Below are 21,294 nucleotides of genomic sequence, written 5' to 3' on the forward strand. Positions count from 1 at the left end.
ATATGTTCCCTCATTACTATTTTAATTTCAATAGAATGTTAAGAATCTATATGTAGGAAGTACATGATTCCAGCTTTAGGCAAAATTATTGAAATGAATAATAAGAATTATGTCAGAGTATATTCATGAACTGGAACAGGGCATAGCAACAGGTCAGCCAATGAGGGCTGTTTGGTAACGAAAACATAGTATTTGTTGTAAGGGGCCATAAGAGACAGTTTGGAGCCTGGATGTGTCTTAATTGTTCTGTATATAAACTTGAGGGCACTAGATTCTCTCTTCTCCATTTTGCCTTTCCATTTTGTGCTTCAATTTTCTGCTGTGTTTATACTTGCTATTTCTCTTTACAACGTGGAAAAATGTCAGCAGCCTGCGGACCTGGCAACGGAGTCGGACAGCGATGAGGCTGAGGTGAGGCCAGGGCCATTGGGAAGTGAGGTGCGGACTCCGGAGCCTCCAGAGATTGATAATAGTAAGGCAGAAGAACAGGAGGAGCCTGTTCCTAATGCACACATGAGAAGAGCTGCCAGAAGGCAAGAGCAGCTCAAGCAGAGAGGACAACTCAGGAGTAGGGACAAGAGATGATTGGCCCCTCCCATAAGGCTTAAAACAGACCGGCACTGGTGTTTCAGCTTTGCCAGAAAACAACGTTGTAGCTGCATCTTCTGCTTCATCCTCTGCTTCGTCTATGTCTTTGTTTTTGTGGCTTCTGGATGTTTGCCAGGAAGGGCCTTTGGCAGTTTGCCTAATTGGACTAAGGTTTGTGAGATAACTGAGGAATTTGTGTTGGGAGGTATTTGTTTTACTTTGAGTTGAACGACGCTGGGAATGAAGTAATTCCAAGCTGTTCGAATAAAGTTTGATTTTCCACGGACTAAGTTTATTACCATCTACTTGGGCCTGGGTCACAACAAAAACCTACAATAGTATTGAATATAAAGACATTTTCTTCTATAGATGAATCTTGCAGAATTATTTAATCGTATGTCTGATTGTGTGTGCTGCAACAAACCAATCTAACCAAAACCGATCTAACCAATTATTAGAACTATTAATGGTAATGGAAGATCAGATTTAAATGGAAGCAAATGTGCATTTTTGGTTGGGGGGGAAGCTTGAAAGAAAGAGGAATGGAATGTAGGTGTATTCTTCAGAAAATATGGATGAATGAACAGAATGATGGATGTTCTGTTGACAGAAATCTCAGAGCTTCTACATTGCCCAAGTAATTAATGTGGGGTGGAGCTGAAAGATATAAATAATAGTGATATAACGTAAGAAGACACACATGGCAAGATGAATTAACTGAAGTTATAAAACGGGATGCAGGGAAGAAGAACAATTGCATAAAAGTTATGGGGAGGGAGGTTGCAGGAGTTAACTTGGGGAAAGAAAGTTCAAGTTTGACCAAAATTCACGGCTAAAGTTGTTGTTGTTGAAAATTGTAACAGTGTATCTGACCATAAGAAAGGCTGAGCGCCAAAGAATTGAGGCCTTTAAAGTATGGTGCTGGAGAAGATTCCTGCGAGTCCCTTGGACTGCAAGGCGAACAAACAAGTCATTCCTAGAGGAGATCAACCCTGACTGCTCTTTAGAAGGCCAGATCCTGAAGAGGAAACTGAAATACTTTGGCCACCTAATGAGAAAGAAGGACTCACTGGAGAAGAGCCGAATGCTGGGAACGATTGAGGGCAAAAGAAGAAGGGGACGACAGAGAATGAGGTGGCTGGATGGAGTCACTGAAGCAGTAGGCAAGAGTTTAAATGGACTCCAGAGGATGGTAGAGGACAGGAAGGCCTGGAGGAACGTTGTCCATGGGGTCGCGATGGGTCAGACACAACTTCGCAACTAACAACAAAATCTGCTTCAACCTGTGGTGTTTTCACAGACATATTTATTCAAAATGCAAAAGAGGTTGGCCATACTCTTTTTCCAGTCTAAACCTCAACCCTAGAACAATAGAATAACAGAGTTGGAAGGGACCTTGGAGGTCTTCTAGTCCAACTCCCTGCCTAGGCAAGAAACCCTACACCACTTCAGACAAATGGTTATCCAACATCTTCTTAAAAACTTCCAGTGTTGGAGCATTCACAACTTCTGGAGGCAAGTTGTTCCACTGATTAACTGTTCTAACTGTCAGGAAATTTCTCCTTAGTTCTAGGTTGCTTCTCTCATTGATGAGTTTCCAACCATTGTTTCTTGTCCTACCCTGGTAGTCTCTTGTCCACTACTAATTAGGCCCCAACCTATGGAACTTTCTGAAATCCACCAAAGCCACAACTACTTTGTAGACCAAAAATGAGAAGACTCAATCCCTACCCCTAAATTACTTGTGATGTTTTTGAAATGTTTCTGTTGCTGACACTTCAAGTGTCACCTCACATTACAGATGGATGTTGAGGTTCCCTAGGTTTCTCTTGTGATGGTTGTATTTATGTCCATTGGAAGGCTCCAATGGAAGAATCTTCAGTTAAAGAGTCTAGGGACAAGTAGAAAGGATCGTAGTTAATGCATCATTGAGTAAAGTTGGCAAAGGAGGATTTAGTAATCGACTCTGCTCTGAGCCATGGTGACACAGTGGTTAGAATGCAGTACTGCATTACTTCTTCTGACTGCTGGCTGCTTGCAATTTGACAGTAAGGTCACACCGGCTCAAGGTTGACTCAGCCTTCCAGCCTTCCGATGTCGGTAAAATGAGGACCCAGATTGTTGGGGGAAAGATGCTGACTCTGCAAACCACTTAGAGAGGGCTGTAAAAGCACTTTGAAGTGGTATATAAGTCTAAGTGCTATTGATATTGCTACTGCTGGGAAACACAACTCCTAAGGATAGTGGGAGGAAAATATCCAGCTCCTTTGATTGATTATCTGCCATCAAGTTGCCATTAATTCCTAGCAACATATTTGTTGTTGTTAGTTGCAAAATCATGTCCGACCCATCGTGATCCCATGGACAACTTTCCTCCAGGCCTTCCTGTCCTCTGTCATACCCCGGAGACCATTTAAGCTCATGCCAACCGCTTCAGTGACTCCATCCAGCCACCTCGTTCTCTGACGTCCCCTTCTTTTGCCTTCAATCGTTCCCAGCTCTTCTCCAGTGAGTCCTTCCTTCTCATTAGATGGCCAAAGTATTTGAGTTTCATCTTCAGGATCTGGCCTTCTAAAGAGCAGTCAGGGTTGATCTCCTCTAGGACTAACCGGTTTGATTGCCTTGCAGTCCAAGGGACTCGCAGGAGTCTTCTCCAGCACCAGAGTTCAAAGGCCTCAATTCTTTGGCGCTCAGCCTTCCTTATGATCCAACTATAACAGCCATGCATTGTAACTGGGAAAACCATAGCCTTGAATATACGCACTTTTCTTGGCAGGGTGATTTTTTTTGTCCTCCCTCGCCTCCGTCCGAGTGATGGCTTAATTAGCCGGCACTATCAGCCCTGGCAGCAAAAGAGCGAGCATCTGCCAAGTGACTCCGTTATCTCCCTCGATGCCGATAAGTCAAACAGTACTTCAGCTCTTAGTTCAGCAGTTAATTTGCCTGATACGAAGAGGCACAGCAGCTCTGGCTGCCTTTATATCCTGTGGTGTGTGGCTCTATGACTCAGCACTTCCTAGGCCTGCCCCACCCCTGCTTCTGTTGTTCCCTCTCTCCTGCTGGGTCTGAAGGCGTGGCCTGGGGGGGAAAGAGTCAGGGGACGGAGGCCTCGTTATCTCTTCCACCTGGCCTGCTTCTGGCTCCTGGAGCTGAGCCAGGGAAGCAAGTGCTCCCAAGGTAAGTCCTGACGGCCCTTCCCCCTCACTTTCCAAGTCACTTTCTGGCAGGAGGCCCGGCTCGGGGGGCGCAGACACAACAGTGATGTCTCTGCTTTTTAGTATGGTGTCTAACTTTGCCATAGCTTTCCTCCCCAGGGGCAAGCATCTTTTAATTTCTCGCTTGCACCATACAGGTGGCTTTTCTCCGTTCCACTGCAGTTTGGTTAAAAATTAGCTAACCCAAGGAAACAAAAGAGTTCAGTTCCATGCTTGAAACAGCAACTTATTCCTGCATGAGCAAGAAAGTGTCAGCTTTCTTTCTTCGCCCTCCTTGCCTCTCTTCAGCTTGCTAATCAAAGCTTTGCTGTCATCACCATCTACACCACCACCACCAGAATGGCATTAATTAGAAGACACATCATATCAACAATGCCAACATCATCTCCAATTCCTGGTCTCAGCAGAAGCGTTTGGGAGACACCCACACTGCGATGGATTTAATGTAAGAGGTTATTAAGGTACTTGAAAAAATAAGCGTAGGAGTTGAATCTGTCCTAGAGAGGGGCTACATTTTACTTCAATTCTTCAATACATGTTGAAGAATCTGGCCATTTGCTTAATAGTTGGCCCTTCAGAATAAGCCATGTCTTTAAAATCATTTTTCACTTTTCTTTTTGAAAAAGAAAAAGTTTTGTGATCTTATAATAGGTAGCTGGAGATGTATTTTATACCCTCAGCTGTGTTTCTCCTGCCCTGATTTCCAGAGCTCCAGAGTCTGCGCACCAGCTCAAATATGCAGACTCTAGCGTGCTTTTAAAAATAATTTACAAACACATCACATAATAAAAGCATAATTATAGTTTTCTTCTGTTTCAAATAATAACATGGAATTCTTTTTTTTTTAATGTGTACTTCTTCTTAAGATGTCCATTTCTGTACACCCTTCCTCTATTCCTCATTTGGAATGCATACGTTTGATGAGAGCGCAGTGTTGCAAAATTTGGGAAATGTGTTAAGATTGATAATGGTGTTTCAGTCCGCCTATATGACATGTTCAAGAATTGCCAATTGAGTAAATTCACATTAAAATGCAAATCAAGCATTTTTTCTTCTTCCTTTTTAAAGGAAGGATAGAAGAGGACACCGATTTAAGTATCTTTATGTTCAGAATAATGTTCCATTTTGAAGGAGAACAAAATGTGAATGTTCCAAATTTTTTGGGGGGTGGGGAAGAGAGAAAACAAATTCTGAATGCGGCTTGCTTCATTTACAGATAAAATAATTAAAACGCCCCCCCCCCCTTTAATTCTTTAAAACTCCATCATATACACAACAAATTAGCATTTGATGAGTTTCTGCATCTAATCTGTTTTCTAACTTCCTTCTGGCCAGATAACCATTTTGGGGCCTGATTTCCATAATGTAAAGATGAAGGTTCCCCTTGCACATACGTACTAGTCGTTCCCGACTACAGGGGGTGGTGTTCATCTCCGTTTCAAAGCCAAAGAGCCAGCGCTGTATGAAGGCGTGGTCTTGTGTCTGGCATGACTCAATGCCAAAGGCGCATGGAACGTTGTTAACTTCCCATCAAAGGTGGTCCCTATTTTTCTACTTGCATATTTTATGTGCTTATGAACTGCTAGATTGGCAGAAGCTGGGACAAGTAATGGGAGCTCACCCCATCATGTGGCACTAGGGATTCGAAACTTTGAACTGCCGACCTTTTGATTGACAAGCTCAGTGTCTTAGCTACTGAGCACCGCATCCCCACCTGATTTCCATAGAAAGAATTAAGCTGATCTGGTTGGAGAAGAACTATGTTGATCTCTATAATGATTATTTATTATTATTATTTACTTTATTCATTAAAAATGAAACTTAGTCAACTGAACATTCAAAAATACATCACAAATATCATTGACTGGTGCTAATGGTTGATACAGGTTGCTGCCAGTGTCCTAGGTATCAACCAAGTACCTTCTTAAGATATATGATGTTCCAAGTAGCACAGTTTTTTGCAGTTCTGCTGGAGTTATTGCAGGAAGCTGCAATTTGTTGATGTATCTTATAAAATTCTTGGACATGGTACCGTGCCCCGATGACAATGGGTATCACTGTTACATGTTTCATCTATAGCTGTTTAGTTTCAATGGCCAGGTCGCGATGTTTCATGATTTTTTCCAGTTCTTTTTCTTTGACTCTGGCATCTCCTGGTACCGCGATGTCAATAAATTGTATGCTTCGGTTTTCCACAACTGTGCTATCTGGTGTATTGTGTTCTAAGTGACGATCCATCTGTATTCGAAAGTCCCACAACATCTTCACCTTCTCATTTTCTATAACTTTTTCCACTTTATCCATGACTTTTGGGATACGATTCTACAGGCAAGTCATATTTTTTACATAATGACCAGTGGATTAATTTAGCAACTCGGTCGTGTCTAGCTTAGTAATCAGTTTGTTGTTGTTGTTGCTGTTGTTGTTATTATTTGTTGTTATTATTATTATTGCAATTTTCTAGACTAACAAATTTTATTAAAATCTTTCATGAGCTGATCGTGGTTTTATTTAGGGGTTTTGTGAACAAGGCTATCCAAGCTGAATTCTCTCAGACATTTTCTCCTACCTCTACATTGTGTTGTTTTTTCTTCTTCTTCTCCTTTTACCACTCACAGATCTCAAAAAGTGAAAGAAAATTGAAAGAAAAATTTAACAAAGCACTTGGTTGGACAACCAAGAGAAAATCAGTCAAGCTGCACAGTGGGTCATATCACATGGCATGAAAGCAGAGCATAAAAGCCTAGAGAGTTATAATTGTGACGCAAACTATACACAAACTAAGTCTTCAGAGCAAGTAACATGGTGCCCTGGAAATTACGAATATGAGGGATCACATTGCCACTGGGAGGGCAAGGTTATTCTGTGGTCAGATTGATCTCCAAACAAGATGAAGGAGTTGGAGAGGGGAGAGCCTAACTGAAGCTTCGTAACACAGCAGGAGCTTCTAAAGTTATTGATCTTCGGATCTTCCATCCGAGAATGAACAAGTGAATTTTTTTTTTTCCCCTTGTGAGGTAGAGCCACTTAGAAGCTACGGAACTATGTTGGGATGAGAATATGGTGTTAAAAGGCGAATTATGTTTCATTTTCTGAATTTCGGTTTTGGATGAGACCAAAGAATGTTGGGTCTAGATCAGGGGTGTCAAACGCAAGGTCCAGGGATTTGGGATTTGGCTTGTGGGGAGGGCTTAGATCTGGCACATGGGGCTGCCCTGGAAACAGCGAAGGACTGTCCCGCAGGGACTTTGCCAGTGAAAACAGAGCTTGGGAGGGCTGCATGCCCCATTTTTGCTGGCAAAGGGTTGCAGGAGGCCATTGCAGCCAAAACAAAGCTTGGGAGTCCATTTTCATTGGCAGAGAGCTTGGGCCGCCACAGGCACCCCCGACATGAGTGATAGTGATCCGGCCATGCCCACCTTGGCTATTCCCCCTGCCCCCCCCCAATGTCAAATACAACCCTGATGCGCCCCTCAATGAAATCAAGCTTGATACTCATGGTCTAGATCAGGGGTCAGCAGCCTGAGGATCTGGAACCGCATGTGGTTCTTTCACCCCTCTGCTGTGGTTCCCCATCACTCAAAATATATGTCACAACTGCCAATGTGCCACACCCGGCAGCACGGGATTTATTGAGCTTTTCAACGCCCGGTAGGCCAACCATGGATAAATCCAAGAAAAGAAAAGTTACAGAAGAAGACAGAATGTTTAATTCAATTTCATATGCTAGTTTTATGGCCGCTTCAGGAATAGTCAGGTACAGGAAGGGTTTTGTGGCTCCTGGTGTTTTCCTTTCTGTGGGAAATGGGTCCAAATGGCTCTTTGAGTGTTTAAGGTTGCAGACTCCTGGTCTAGATGATTCAAACTAGAAGCAACATTGTGGTAAATTATATGGAACCAGTGGTGGGATGGTGCTTGGGGTACCAGGTTAAAGTGGAGACCCAATATCAAATTTCTAATCAGCCAATCACTAGGCAAATCTGACTCTGTTATGGACTTTCCCCACAACTTGATTCAAAGAGTCACTGTTGGGACCAAATGATAGACCCCTATATGTCTCTTTGAACATCTGGGGTGCAAAAGCTACAGTAAATATCCAACACATAAGACAAATAGAAAATGCACAAAGACAAACTATCATCTAAATGGACAACCATTTAGATATGAGCCAGCAGTGTGCAGCAGCTGCTAAAAAAGCCAACACAGTTCTGGGCTGCATAAACAGAGGGATAGAATCAAGATCATGTGAAGTGTTAGTGCCACTTTATAATGCCTTGGTAAGGCCACACTTGGAATACTGCATTCAGTTTTGGTCACCGCAATGTAAAAAAGATGCTGAGACTCTAGAAAGAGTGCAGAGAAGAGCAACAAAGATGATTAGGGGACTGGAGGCTAGAACATATGAAGAATGGTTGCAGGAACTGCGTATGTCTAGTTTAATAAAAAGAAGGACTAGGGGAGACATGATAACAGTGTTCCAATATCTCAGGGGTTGCCACAAAGAAGAGGGAGTCAGGCTGTTCTCCAAAGCACCTGAGGGCAGGAGCAATGGGTGGAAACTGATCAAGGAAAGGAGCAACTTAGAATTTAGGAGAAATTTCCTGACAGTTAGAACAATTAATAAGTGGAACAACTTGCCTGCAGAAGTTGTAAATGCTCCAACACTGGAAATTTTTAAGAAAATGTTGGATAACCATCTGTCTGAGATGGTGTAGGGTTTTCTGCCTGGGCAGGGGGTTGGACTAGAAGGTCTCCAAGGTCCCTTCCAACTCTGTTGTTGTTGTTGTTGTTGTTGTTGTTGTTGTTGTTGTTGTTGTTGTTGTTGTTGTTGTTGTTATTATTATTATTATTATTATTATTATTATTATTATTATTATTATTATTATTATTATTATTATCTAAGAAGAGTCTGATGCTTCATTTGTTCATTCAAGGCCTTCAATGCAACTTTTTAGAGTTAACCCATGTTAACTCTTTATAAGACCACAAAATGTGGCGAGGAGATTGTCTCAGAGTGATATTGGAGACCAAAAATAGTTGCAGGGAAATAACCAAGTGATTAGGACACATCTGTGGGCTTCGTTGCTTTTGCTGAAGTAGGAGACTGTTTTTAATCACCAGTCTTGGATTAGAAGTTTAGGTCAGTGGAACTGATGTGTCAGTGATATTTTACCTGATACTTCAAGGAGTAACATTTGAGGCTGACTCTACCAATTTCGTTCTTCAAATAAAGAGAATCAAGCAAATACGTTTCTTCTCGGTTTCAAACATCTATCAGCTAATCTCTGAGACTTGGTGCCTGCAGGAATATCAAGTAAAGATTCTTCCTTTCCCTATAATTGATTGAAGGACTTCAGGATGAAATACCAGCCTATAGTTCATGTCAGGTGAACATTACACCTTGATTCCCATCAAGACACCCCAAGATCATGTTTACCTGTTTTGTAGGTACTGTAACTTAATGACACAACATATACTCTATGATTTTTTCCCCTCTCCTTCTGTTCAATCCCATCTGATTCTATCCAAGAATTCCTGGATAAGCCCATGCAGTTATCTTGGCAAGATTTCATTGTTTACTTCCTAGGGCTGAGACAGAAAAACAGGCTAGGTGGCTTGTAGTCCAAGGGAGAACTAGAACTCACAATCTCCCAGTTTCTTGCTTGACGCCTTCACTACCACACCAAATTGGTTCTCACTCTCTATGCAAAAAGCCCTATCATCTGCACCTCTATAACTGTCTGGTTTGGTTCTGCAACCCAAGAAAGAAACAGACTTCAGAGCATAATTAGAACTGCAGAAAAAACAATGGCTACCAACCTGCCTTCCACTGAGGACCTGTATACTGCATGAGTCAAAAAGGGGGCTGTGAAAATATTTATAGACTCCTCGCATCCTGGACATAAACTGTTTCAACTCCTACCCTCAAAATGACGCTACAGAGCACTGCACACCAGAACAACTAGACACAAGAACAGTTTTTTCCCGAAGGCCATCACTCTGCTAAACAAATAATTCCCTCAACACTGTCACACTATTTACTAAGTCTGCACTACTATTAATCTTCTCATCGTTCCCACCACCCATCTCCTTCCACTTATGACTGTATGACTGTAAATTTGTTGCTTGTATCTTTAAAATTTATATTGACTGTATTCTAATATGACTTGATTGCCCTATGACTATCAATAAGTGTTGAACCTTATGATTCTTGATGAACGTATCTTTTCTTTTATGTACACTGAGAGCATATGCACCAAGACAAATTCCTTGTGTGTCCAAACACACTTGGCAAATAAAATTCTATTCTATTCTATTCTATTCTATTCTATTCTATTCTATTCTATTCTATTCTATTCTATTCTATTCTATTCTATTCTACTCTACTCTACCCTACCCTACCCTACCCTACCCTACCCTACCCTATCCTATCCTATCCTATCCTATCCTATCCTATCCTATCCTATTCTACTCTACTCTATTCTATTCTATTCTATCCTATCCTATCCTATCCTATCCTATCCTATCCTATCCTATCCTATCCTATTCTACTCTACTCTATTCTACTCTACTCTATTCTATTCTAAATCTGTCCTCATAGGAACTGTTAAAAGAGAGAGGCTCTGTTGTAATAGTATATACCATAGTTTTTGAAGTATAAAAGTATGTCTCCCCTCTAAAAGAGAGTGGAAATGTTGGTACATCTTATACACCAAATACGGCCATTTTTGGTGTATAAGGCCTCCTTATTTTGGCCTCCCGAAAACCCGCCCTGCATGTCCTTTTTTTTGCAAAAAAAGGGCTCATTTTTCACAAAAACGGACATGCAGAGCATTTTGGAGGCCTGCAGAGTGCTTCTGGGGGCCGGGGAGGGCAAAAAGTAAAAAATAATAAAAAAAAGCTTCTTCCAACATGTTAAAAACAAGAAAAAAGTCAAGGAAACAATTGGCCCATTGCTGGGAGAAAGTGGCAAGAAGATGACAAGCAACAGGGAGAAAGCAGATCTACTTAACTCATATTTTGCATCTGTCTTTACACAAAAGGAAAAAACAATCCAACCTATCAAAAACAGCACTACAAAAAACAGATTAGAAACACAAGTTAAAATAGGGAAGAAAATGGTAAGTGAACACCTGTCTACCCTAGACGAGTTCAAATCACCAGGACCGGATGGATTACACCCCAAGGTTCTGAAGGAACTGGCAGACGGATCTCAGAACCACTGAACTATATCTTTCAAAGATCCTGGAGCACAGGGAGCTGCCAGAGGACTGGAAAAGAGCTGATGTAGTTCCCATCTTCAAAAAGGAAAAACAGATCCAGGAAACTACAGACCTATCAGTCTGACCTCAATACCGGGAAGATTCTGGAAAAGATAATCAAGCAACGAATCACCGAACACCTAGAAGCAAACAAAGTAATAACCAAAAGCCAACATGGGTTTGTCAAAACAGATCATGCCAGACTAAGCTTATCGCATTCTTTGACAAAATGACAAAATTAGTAGACCAGAGGAATGCTGTTGATATAATTTACTTGGACTTCAGTAAAGCATTTGATAAAGTAGACCATAACCTACTACTAGATAAAGTAGAAAATGTGGGTTAGACAGCACCACCACCAGATGGATTCGTAACTGGCTGACCAACCGACTCAACGTAGTCCTCAACGGAACTACATCCACATGGAGGGAAGTATGCAGTGGAGTACCCCAAGGCTCTGTTTTAGGCCCAGTACTCTTCAACATCTTCATCAATGACTTGGACGAGGGATAGATGGGGAACTCATCAAATTTGCAGATGACACCAAGCTGGCAGGAATAGCCAACACTCCAGAAGATAGGCTCAAGTTACAGAAAGATCTTGACAGACTTGAACATTGGGCGCTATCTAACAAAATGAAATTCAACAGTGAAAAAGTAAGGTTCTACATTTAGGCCAAAAACAAAATGCACCAGTACCGTATATGTGGTACCTTGATTCCCATCAAGACACCCCAAGATCATGTTTAACTGTTTTGTAGGTACTGTAACTTAATGACACAACATATACTCTATGATTTTTTTCCCTCTCCTTCTGTTCAATCCCATCTGATTCTATCCAAGAATTCCTGGATAAGGCCATGCAGTTATCTTGGCAAGATTTCATTGCTTACTTCCTAGGGCTGAGACAGAAAAACAGGCTAGGTGGCTTATAGTCCAAGGGAGAACTAGAACTCACAATCTCCCAGTTTCTTGCTTGACGCCTTCACTACCACACCAAATTGGTTCTCACTCTCTATGCAAAATGCCCTGTCATCTGCACCTCTATAACTGTCTGGTTTGGTTCTGCAACCCAACAAGAAAGAAACAGACTTCAGAGGATAATTAGAACTGCAGAAAAAACAATGGCTACCAACCTGCCTTCCATTGAGGACCTGTATACTGCATGAGTCAAAAAGGGGGCTGTGAAAATATTTATAGACTCCTCACATCCTGGACATAAACTGTTTCAACTCCTACCCTCAAAATGACGCTACAGAGCACTGCACACCAGAACAACTAGACACAAGAACAGTTTTTTCCCGAAGGCCATCACTCTGCTAAACAAATAATTCCCTCAACACTGTCACACTATTTACTAAGTCTGCACTACTATTAATCTTCTCATCGTTCCCACCACCCATCTCCTTCCACTTATGACTGTATGACTGTAAATTTGTTGCTTGTATCTTTAAGATTTATATTGACTGTATCCTAATATGACTTGATTGCCCTATGACTATCAATAAGTGTTGAACCTTATGATTCTTGATGAACGTATCTTTTCTTTTATGTACACTGAGAGCATATGCACCAAGACAAATTCCTTGTGTGTCCAAACACACTTGGCAAATAAAATTCTATTCTATTCTATCCTATCCTATCCTATCCTATCCTATCCTATCCTATCCTATCCTATCCTATCCTATCCTATCCTATTCTTCAGTCCAATATCTATTCTATTCTATTCTATTCTATTCTATTCTATTCTATTCTATTCTATTCTATTCTATTCTTCTATTCTGTTCTGTTCTGTTCTGTTCTGTTCTGTTCTATTTCTATTCTATTCTACTCTACTCTATTCTATTCTAAATCTGTCCTCATAGGAACTGTTAAAAGAGAGAGTCTCTGTTGTAATAGTATATACCATACTTTTCGGAGTATAAGACTCACTTTCTCCCCCCTAAGAGAGAGTGGAAATGTTGGTTCATCTTATACACCAAATACGGCCATTTTTGGCCTCCCGAAAACCCTCCCTGCATGTCCTTTTTTTGCAAAAAAAGGGCTCATTTTTCACAAAAACGGACATGCAGAGCATTTTGGAGGCCTGCAGAGTGCTTCTGGGGGCCGGGGAGGGCAAAAACTTTTTTTTCTTGTTTTCCTCTTGGTGCGTCTTACACTCAGGTGTGTCTTATAGTCCGAAAAAATATAGTATATATTTTTACAACATTGTTTTTCTCTTCTTTTTGTTTCAAGTTTTCAGAGAATGTCCGTTATGGTTGGATTTACTAAAACAGGTATAAAAATCAATAAAAGATGAAAGACTCTTGGGTAGACAATTCAGGTCAAGAATAGTCCTTCTAATTTAATAGGACACTGTTATGTTTTCATGTAGTCCTGCTAGCCTCATTGCATCTTGTCAAGCTCAAATTCAGGCCCAGCAGAGAAGGTGGGAGTAGAAATGGTTCCCTGATCCCTTTTCTGTGAGATGTCATTAAACACAACAAATAGGGTGGGTGCAAGGAAAGGAGTCAGCCGGTTCAGACTATTTCAGGCGAACCGGATACTACTTTTACATCTGGTTCACCAAACCGGTAGTTGCAAGGACGGGCTAGCTCCTCATACCCCACCCCGCCCCTCAAAGGAGTGTCCATGGGGCCTGTTTTGGATGCCAGGTAAGGCCTGCACGGAGGCTCTGGGAGGGCAAAAAAGGGGCCTCCCAGAAATTCCAGAAGTCTGGAAACTGGCCTGTTTCTGGTCTCCGGAGGGCCTCTATAGCCTGGGGAAGGTGAAAAATGGGCCTCCCGGAAGTTATGGAAGTCCAGAAATGGGCCTTTTTCCGGCCTCTGGAGAGCCTCTGAAGCCCAGGGCAGGCTATTTTTGCCCTCCCGGACACTCGAGGAAAGCCTCCAGAGCCTGGGGAGGGCAAAAAAATGGGCCTCCCAGAAGTTCCAGAAGTCCAGAAACCGGCCCATTTCCGCCCTCCAGAGCCTGAGGGAGGCTGTTTTCGCCCTCCCAGAGACTCAAGGAAAGCCTCCCTCCTGCCATGGTGCCAGGCCCACCACACCCATGCCCACCCAGCAACCAGGCAGAGAACCGGTTGGTAAAATTTTTGAATCTCACCCCTGGGTTGGTGGGGTAAAGGAGTATATCAGAGCCAAGGTCTATCTACATTATTCTGATTTTATCCATGGAAAATGATGGGGGAAAGACCTGAGGATTTTTCCCAAACCCTCGGAAGAATTGTGTAGATTACCTTGGAACCCTGTTATTTTTATTTATTATTTTTTCAAATGAAATAAGCAATTTGGCCCAAGTCCCAATGATGATTTTATTCAGTGACTGATTAGGAAAATATTTTCACCAGTAAGAGTGAGTAAGTGTGCTGAGCAAGGATTTCTAAGTTTGACTATTTTTGGGGAGGGAAGGAGGGAGGAAGGAGGCGAGAGGGAAGTTCCTGGAAGATTGATGAAAGTAAGAGCCTTTAGGATCTCTAGGATATGCTTTGTTCCTCTCTCTGCTTGTCACCCAAATTGTATCACCAAATGATTGCTGATACATTTGCAAAACTCAGTGCTGGCACTTTTCCAAGTCCCATTCCTTTAATTATAAATGAATGGCATAGTGTGTTTACGAACAAAGATCTATAGACTGTAAAGACAAATGTTTTGATATAGCTTACATATTGATGAAAACAAATGAAGAGTCTCTCAAGTATGTGCACATGAGGCTAAAAGTAACCAAACAGCCTCCAGGGGAGGCATAGACAGTTTTTCTACACCAATATAAATGCTTTTATTCCATGATTGATCTGTGAGGTGGGAAAGAGGGCTTAATGTGTTGTAAATGTTGTACCTTGATGAAGGTATCTTTTCTTTTATGTACACTGAGAGCATATGCACCAAGACAAATTCCTTGTGTGTCCAATCACACTTGGCCAATAAAATTCTATTCTATTCTATTCTATTCTATTCTATTCTATTCTATTTAGCCCTTTTAGCCTGGATCGATCTTCTCTGGACTTGGAATAGATCAGGATTGCAAACCTTGACCACTAGATGGCCCCAAAGAGCTACAGAAAATTCTCAGACTTTGCTGCCATCTAGTGGTTCCTCAGTGTACTTAGTGCCCACATTTGGTTTGAAACCTAAGCAAAACCAAAGAGTTTAAGTAAGTGTCCTTTAAATGCATGGATTCCAAATCCTAAATCCTGTCATCTTTACAGTCTGAGAAATTAGGGAGAGCGCCTTCTGAGCTATTGCCATGAGCTCATTCTTGCTGAAGGTTCAGCTACCTCTTATCTAGCTAAAGCCAGTGGTGGGATTCAAATAATTTAATAACCGGTTCTGTGCCCTAATGACCGGCTAAGTGGGTGTGGCCATGGCGGCCATGGCCAGGGGGTATGATAGGCAGCACTTAACATAACATAACATAACATAACATAACATAACATAGCATAGCATAGCATAGCATAGCATAGCATAGCATAGCATAGCATAGCATAGCATAGCATAGCATAGCATAGCATAACATAACATAACATAACATAACAACAGAGTTGGAAGGGACCTTGGAGGTCTTCTAGTCCAACCCCCTGCCCAGGCAGGAAACCCTGCATCATTTCAGACAAATGGCTATCCAACATTTTCTTAAAAATTTCCAGTGTTGGAGCATTCACAACTTCTGCTGTCAAGTTGTTCCACTTATTGATTGTTCTAACTTGGCCTCCTGCACCCCCTGAGATCAAAAACAGGTTGCGAGGGGGGGGCATTTTGGGCCTCCCTGCACTTACCTGGGAGCCAAAATAGGGCACAAGGAGACTCTGGAAGGGGTGGGGCCATCCAGAAATTTAACAACTGGTTCGTCCGAATTGGCCTGAACTGGCTAAAGCTCTTTCCCCTGTCTCCCGAGATCATTCTCACGTAACATTACAACTTCTGTCATATTCCCACATTCCCATAATGACAAACACCCTCCCTAACTTCTCCAACTGTAAAGATGACAGGGGGGGGGAAATGCATTTTCACACTTGCAAGATTCTGTTGAGGTAACCTTATAATAAATTAGCGCTTGTCTTTCTGGATGTGCTTCTTGTCTACACTACCTCACAAGGCTGGCAGCAGTCCAGCTGAACTTGGTAGAAAAATTTATTTTTACAGTGTTTGGGAAAATCTTCATTTTATTATAATGCATTCCCCAAATCTGCAGGCTTAATATTTTCTAAACTAGGCTAAGTGCATTTTCTTTTTTTAAAAAACGGATATACTACTAAATGTCTAGTTAAAACAGTTGCCCCTAATTTGGATGCTCTATAGGTTATCTCCCCAAATTTTCCAGTTGATCCTTTTTATGATTTGGAGTCCATGCATTTAACAGATTAACAGAGTTGGAAGGGACCTTATAGGTCGTCTAGTCCAACCCTCCACTCAAGCAAGAGACCCTACATCATTTCTGACAAATGGCAGTCCAATCTTATCTTGAAAGTCTCAAGTGATGAAGCTCCCATAACTTCCAAAGGCAACTTCTGTTCCATTGGTTGATTGTTCTCACTGTCAGAAAGTTCCTTCTCATTTCTAGGTTGAATTTCTCCTTGGTCAGTTTCCATCCATTATTCCTTGTCTGGCCTTTGGGTGCCTTGGAAAATAGCTTGACCCCTTCCTATCTGTGGAATTCCCTTAAATATTGGAAGACAGCTATCATGTCTCCCCTGGTCCTTCGCTTCACTAGACTAGCCATGCCCAGTTCCTGTAACTGTTCTTCATATGTTTTAGTCTCCAGTCCCCTAATCATTCTGGTTGCTCTCCTCTGCACTTTTTCTAGAGTCTCAACATCTAAAGGACACATAGTTTGGTTAGGTTAGAACAGGGGTCTGCATACTTGGATTGTGGACTTCAACTCCCAGAGCAAAGCTGGCTGAGGAACTCTGGGAGTTGAAGTCCACAAGTCTTAAAAGAGCCAAGTTTGCAGACCCCTGGGTTAGAAGATTGATCTAAAATGTCCATCCATCCTCAGTTACACAAAGTTTAACTTAGGTAGTGTTGAAAGAAAAACATTGGAAACATGGAGGCTATTTGGAAAGATGGTGGACAGGACCACATGGTTTTGAGGTCCTGGGCAAAAAGGCACATGGGAGAGAGAGAGAGAGAGAGAGAGAGAGGGAGGGAGGGAGGGAGATGGAGAGATTTATACCCTCTGTTGGGCTTTGAATTTGAGCTTGTATTCTGATTGGTTGTCAGACTCCCATGGGGCCATGGGACAGTAGGTTGTCTGTGTCCCAGGCTTGGTCGAGCCTTTTTGTGTGATGATGTAACGAAACAGCTTTGGCAATTCCTACTATGGGTCTGCCTGATGGACCTTAATGGCCCATTTACAAAATGGGAGGGGGCTGAATTTCTGCCTCCCTTTTAAGGGATATATTCTGCCCTTTTAATATTTTCTAAAATATCTTATTTTCCTAGGAGAGGGGCGGGTGCTAACTTCCTATAGTAGGTATTTTGCCACTCTCCTGCATGTTGAGCATTCTGAATACTGTTTTTTTATTTCAGCTAGTTTACCACTAAGATCTAACTAGCACATTAAATGTCGGTTTGAGTTTAAAAAGCAACGAGGCACTTTTAAAAAAACCGAGTATCTCACAGCTATGGAAAATCTGCTCATGAAAATCTGATTTCTTGCCTCCAGAGGTTACAATTCCAACTCTAAAGTCAGGGATTAATGTCAATGAAATCTTTATTCACAAACGTTTCCATATTCATGAGCTTCTGACACGTGCCCGCAATGTGTACATATATAAAATAGTAAGCTTCTAAAAGCTGCATCACCCTCCATTAACTTGACAAGGCGCAGAATGGAAATTCTTACAGAATTTACTAATTTTCAATTGGCACACATTTGCTCTCCGATGTAATAGAAAGGTTTTGATCTGTCTTTAAAAAGAAATTCATAGAAAGGCTAACACCACAAATTATCGAGGCTTAGTTCTACTTGATGATAATGCTTTCCTTGTCTTTCTCTCTTTCCTGGAAGGAGAAAAATGAATCCATGTTCTTTTTTGATGATATTCTGATGAAAACGCGCACAACTGGTCCTAAATACCAATATTCTTTTTTTCTGCCATCCTGCCAACTGCATTCCCAGATATCAAATATTACCGACCAAATACAGGGTGCAATTCAACAATATTTTAATAAATATTAATCTTCTCATCATTCCCATCACCCATCTCCTTCCATTTTTGACTGTATGACTGTAACTTTGTTGCTTGTATCCTTATGATTGATATTGTTTCCTGATTGCTTATTTGTACCCTACGACTATCATTAAGTGTTGTATCATTAAGTGTTAAATTTGTACCCTATGACTATCATTAAGTGTTGTAAGTGTTGTACCTTGATGAAGGTATCTTTTCTTTTATGTACACTGAGAGCGTATGCACCAAGACAAATTCCTTGTGTGTCCAATCACACTTGGCCAATAAAAAATTCTATTCTATTCTATTCTATTCTATTCTATTCTATTCTATTCTATTCTATTCTATTCTAATCTAATCTAATCTAATCTAATCTTCCTTTTTTCCCTCTATTCTATTCTATTCTATTCTATTCTATTCTATTCTATTCTATTCTATTCTATTCTATTCTTCCTTCTTTCCTCCTCCTCTATTCTATTCTATTCTATTCTATTCTATTCTATTCTATTCTATTCTATTCTATTCTAATCTAATCTAATCTAGTCTAATCTAATCTTCCTTCTTTCCTTCTATTCTATTATATTCTGTTCTGTTCTGTTCTGTTCTCTTCTCTTCTCTTCTCTTCTCTTCTCTTCTTTCTTCTTTCCTTCTCCTCTATTCTATTCTATTCTATTCTATTCTATTCTATTCTTCCAATAAAAAATTCTATTCTATTCTATTCTATTCTATTCTATTCTTCCTTCTTTCCTCCTCCTCTATTCTATTCTTCTAATAAAAATTCTATTCTATTCTATTCTAATCTAATCTAATCTAATCTAATCTAATCTAATCTTCTTTCTTTCCTTCTATTATATTCTGTTCTGTTCTCTTCTGTTCTGTTCTCTTCTGTTCTCTTCTGTTCTCTTCTGTTCTCTTCTTTCTTCTTTCCTCCTCCTCTATTCTATTCTATTCTATTCTATTCTTCCTTCTTTCCTCCTCCTCTATTCTATTCTCCCAATAAAAAATTCTATTCTATTCTATTCTATTCTATTCTATTCTATTCTATTCTATTCTATTAACAGTTTTTAACATAAAACATACAGAGATCGTCTGTAGGAGATGACCAGGCTGAATCTGAGGGAGGGGTCAAAGATGTCATCAGTTTTGAATTGTTTCGAACTCACAAGAGATTTAAGTCCAGCCCATCTTGAATTCCATTGACTCCAGCCAATCTACCACCAAACTGCTTTCTCCGAAGATTGTTCAGAGAGCACTAGCATACAATAAACCTATGTTCAGTTGTACTGCCTTGACTCCAGATTTCCTGCACCTGACACGTTCTTTTGCAATGTTTTATGCAGATTGACCACTTCTGGGATACATTGCTAAATTCATTTCAACTAAACATTAAAACAGTAACATTAAAATTTACTTGATAGCCATGGAAAACAACATTAGGTCTTTTATATTTCGTGCTGTTATCACTCTGCCTTCAGTGGTGGGATTCAGCCGGTTGGGGTCGGTTTGGGTGAACCAGTAGTTAAATTGCTGGCTGGCATCTCCGCTTCCCACCCTGCTCCTTCCAGGAGTCCCATGCACGCCATTTCGGCTTTCAGGTAAGTTCAGGAAGGCCTCCTTGGGACAGAACTGGGTGTGGGGGTTCAGCGTGCCCCCCCACAGCCTGGTTTTGCTCCCATGAGGCCTCAGGGAGGCCTCCTAGGCCCAAAATGGGGTGTAGGGGCAGTGCCGTCCAGTTTTCACTCCCAGGAGGCTTCAGGGAGGCCTACTAGGCCCAAAACGGGGCATGGAGGAGCAGTGCCCCCCACAGCCCGTTTTTGCTCCCAGGAGTGTGCAGGAGGCCGAGTGGTGCCTGTTACACACCATGGCCACGCCCACCATGGCCATGCCCACCCAGTCAGTTATTAGGGCAGAGAACTGGTTGTTAAATTATTTGAATCCCACCACTGTCTGCCTTGCACGTATAGTAAGCAAAGTGGTGATGGGTGGAGGTGACCTTCCATAATGAAGGTGTGGAACCATCATCCTTACAGATGCTGCTCAACGAACCGCATTCAGCCAACATAATTAGCATTGAGAGAAAGCAGCATTTGGAGAGCCACCAGCTGTTGACTGCTAGTCTGTAGGAACACGCAACAGGCTATTGAAGTACTAAAAACACTATAGAGCGTTTCTCCCCTTGTCACTGAACTAAGTTCTCCCACTCCTTCTTAAGATTCATCTCCAGCTCAAGTGCATTTCAACACCACACCGAGATGGCCTTGAGAGAGTCTTGACTTGATTCAGTAAAGGACGCTAATAGAGACAGCCAATTGGGTCTGAGTGGAAGATGAGGCAGCTATAATGTGCTCATGACCACGGTGTATCACATTTCAAATTCACTGGAAATGCTAGCCACCTCCATTCTTGTGTTGCACAGTTCCACAACTTTTTTTATAGGATAGGTATGACTTCCTGAATGGAGGGGCACCGGGAAGGCACACTTGGAGTTCGGCAACATCAAAGGAGATGACGCATCACTTGTCTTTCTACAGTTCTTTGGAACCACAATTTATTGGCACGGAGATTGTTGGTCCAAAAGAGAAACACAAGCAACATAAAAAAAACAAACAAACCCAAATCTATTGAGAGAAAGTGTATTCAGAATTTATGCTCACACAAAACCCTGAAGCCAGCTGAAGAGCTGCCAGCTGCGTTCATACAATATGCCAATCTTGGTTAGTTGCCTTTTGATGAATTTCTTCAGGTTTCCAAGTCCTCCAAACCTAAATCTAATGAGTTGCTTCGTTGACCACCTTGTACTATACCGATGAGAATGATGGAGGTGTGAAAACCACCCAATGTGATGAACAAAGTAACGTATTAAAAGCAGAGATACAAAACCAGATACAGATATAGATTAACAAGGGGCCTTGTAGGTCACCTAATCCAACCTTCCACCCAATCAGACCCTACACCATTTCTGACAGGTGACAGTCCAGTCTCTTCTTGAAAGCTTCCAGTGATGAAGCTCCAACTTCTAAAGGCAGGCTGTTCCATGGGTTGATTGTTCTCACTGTCAGAAA

The sequence above is a fragment of the Ahaetulla prasina genome, chromosome 5 (genome assembly GCF_028640845.1).
Source record: "Ahaetulla prasina isolate Xishuangbanna chromosome 5, ASM2864084v1, whole genome shotgun sequence".
NCBI classification, from domain to species: domain Eukaryota; kingdom Metazoa; phylum Chordata; class Lepidosauria; order Squamata; family Colubridae; genus Ahaetulla; species Ahaetulla prasina.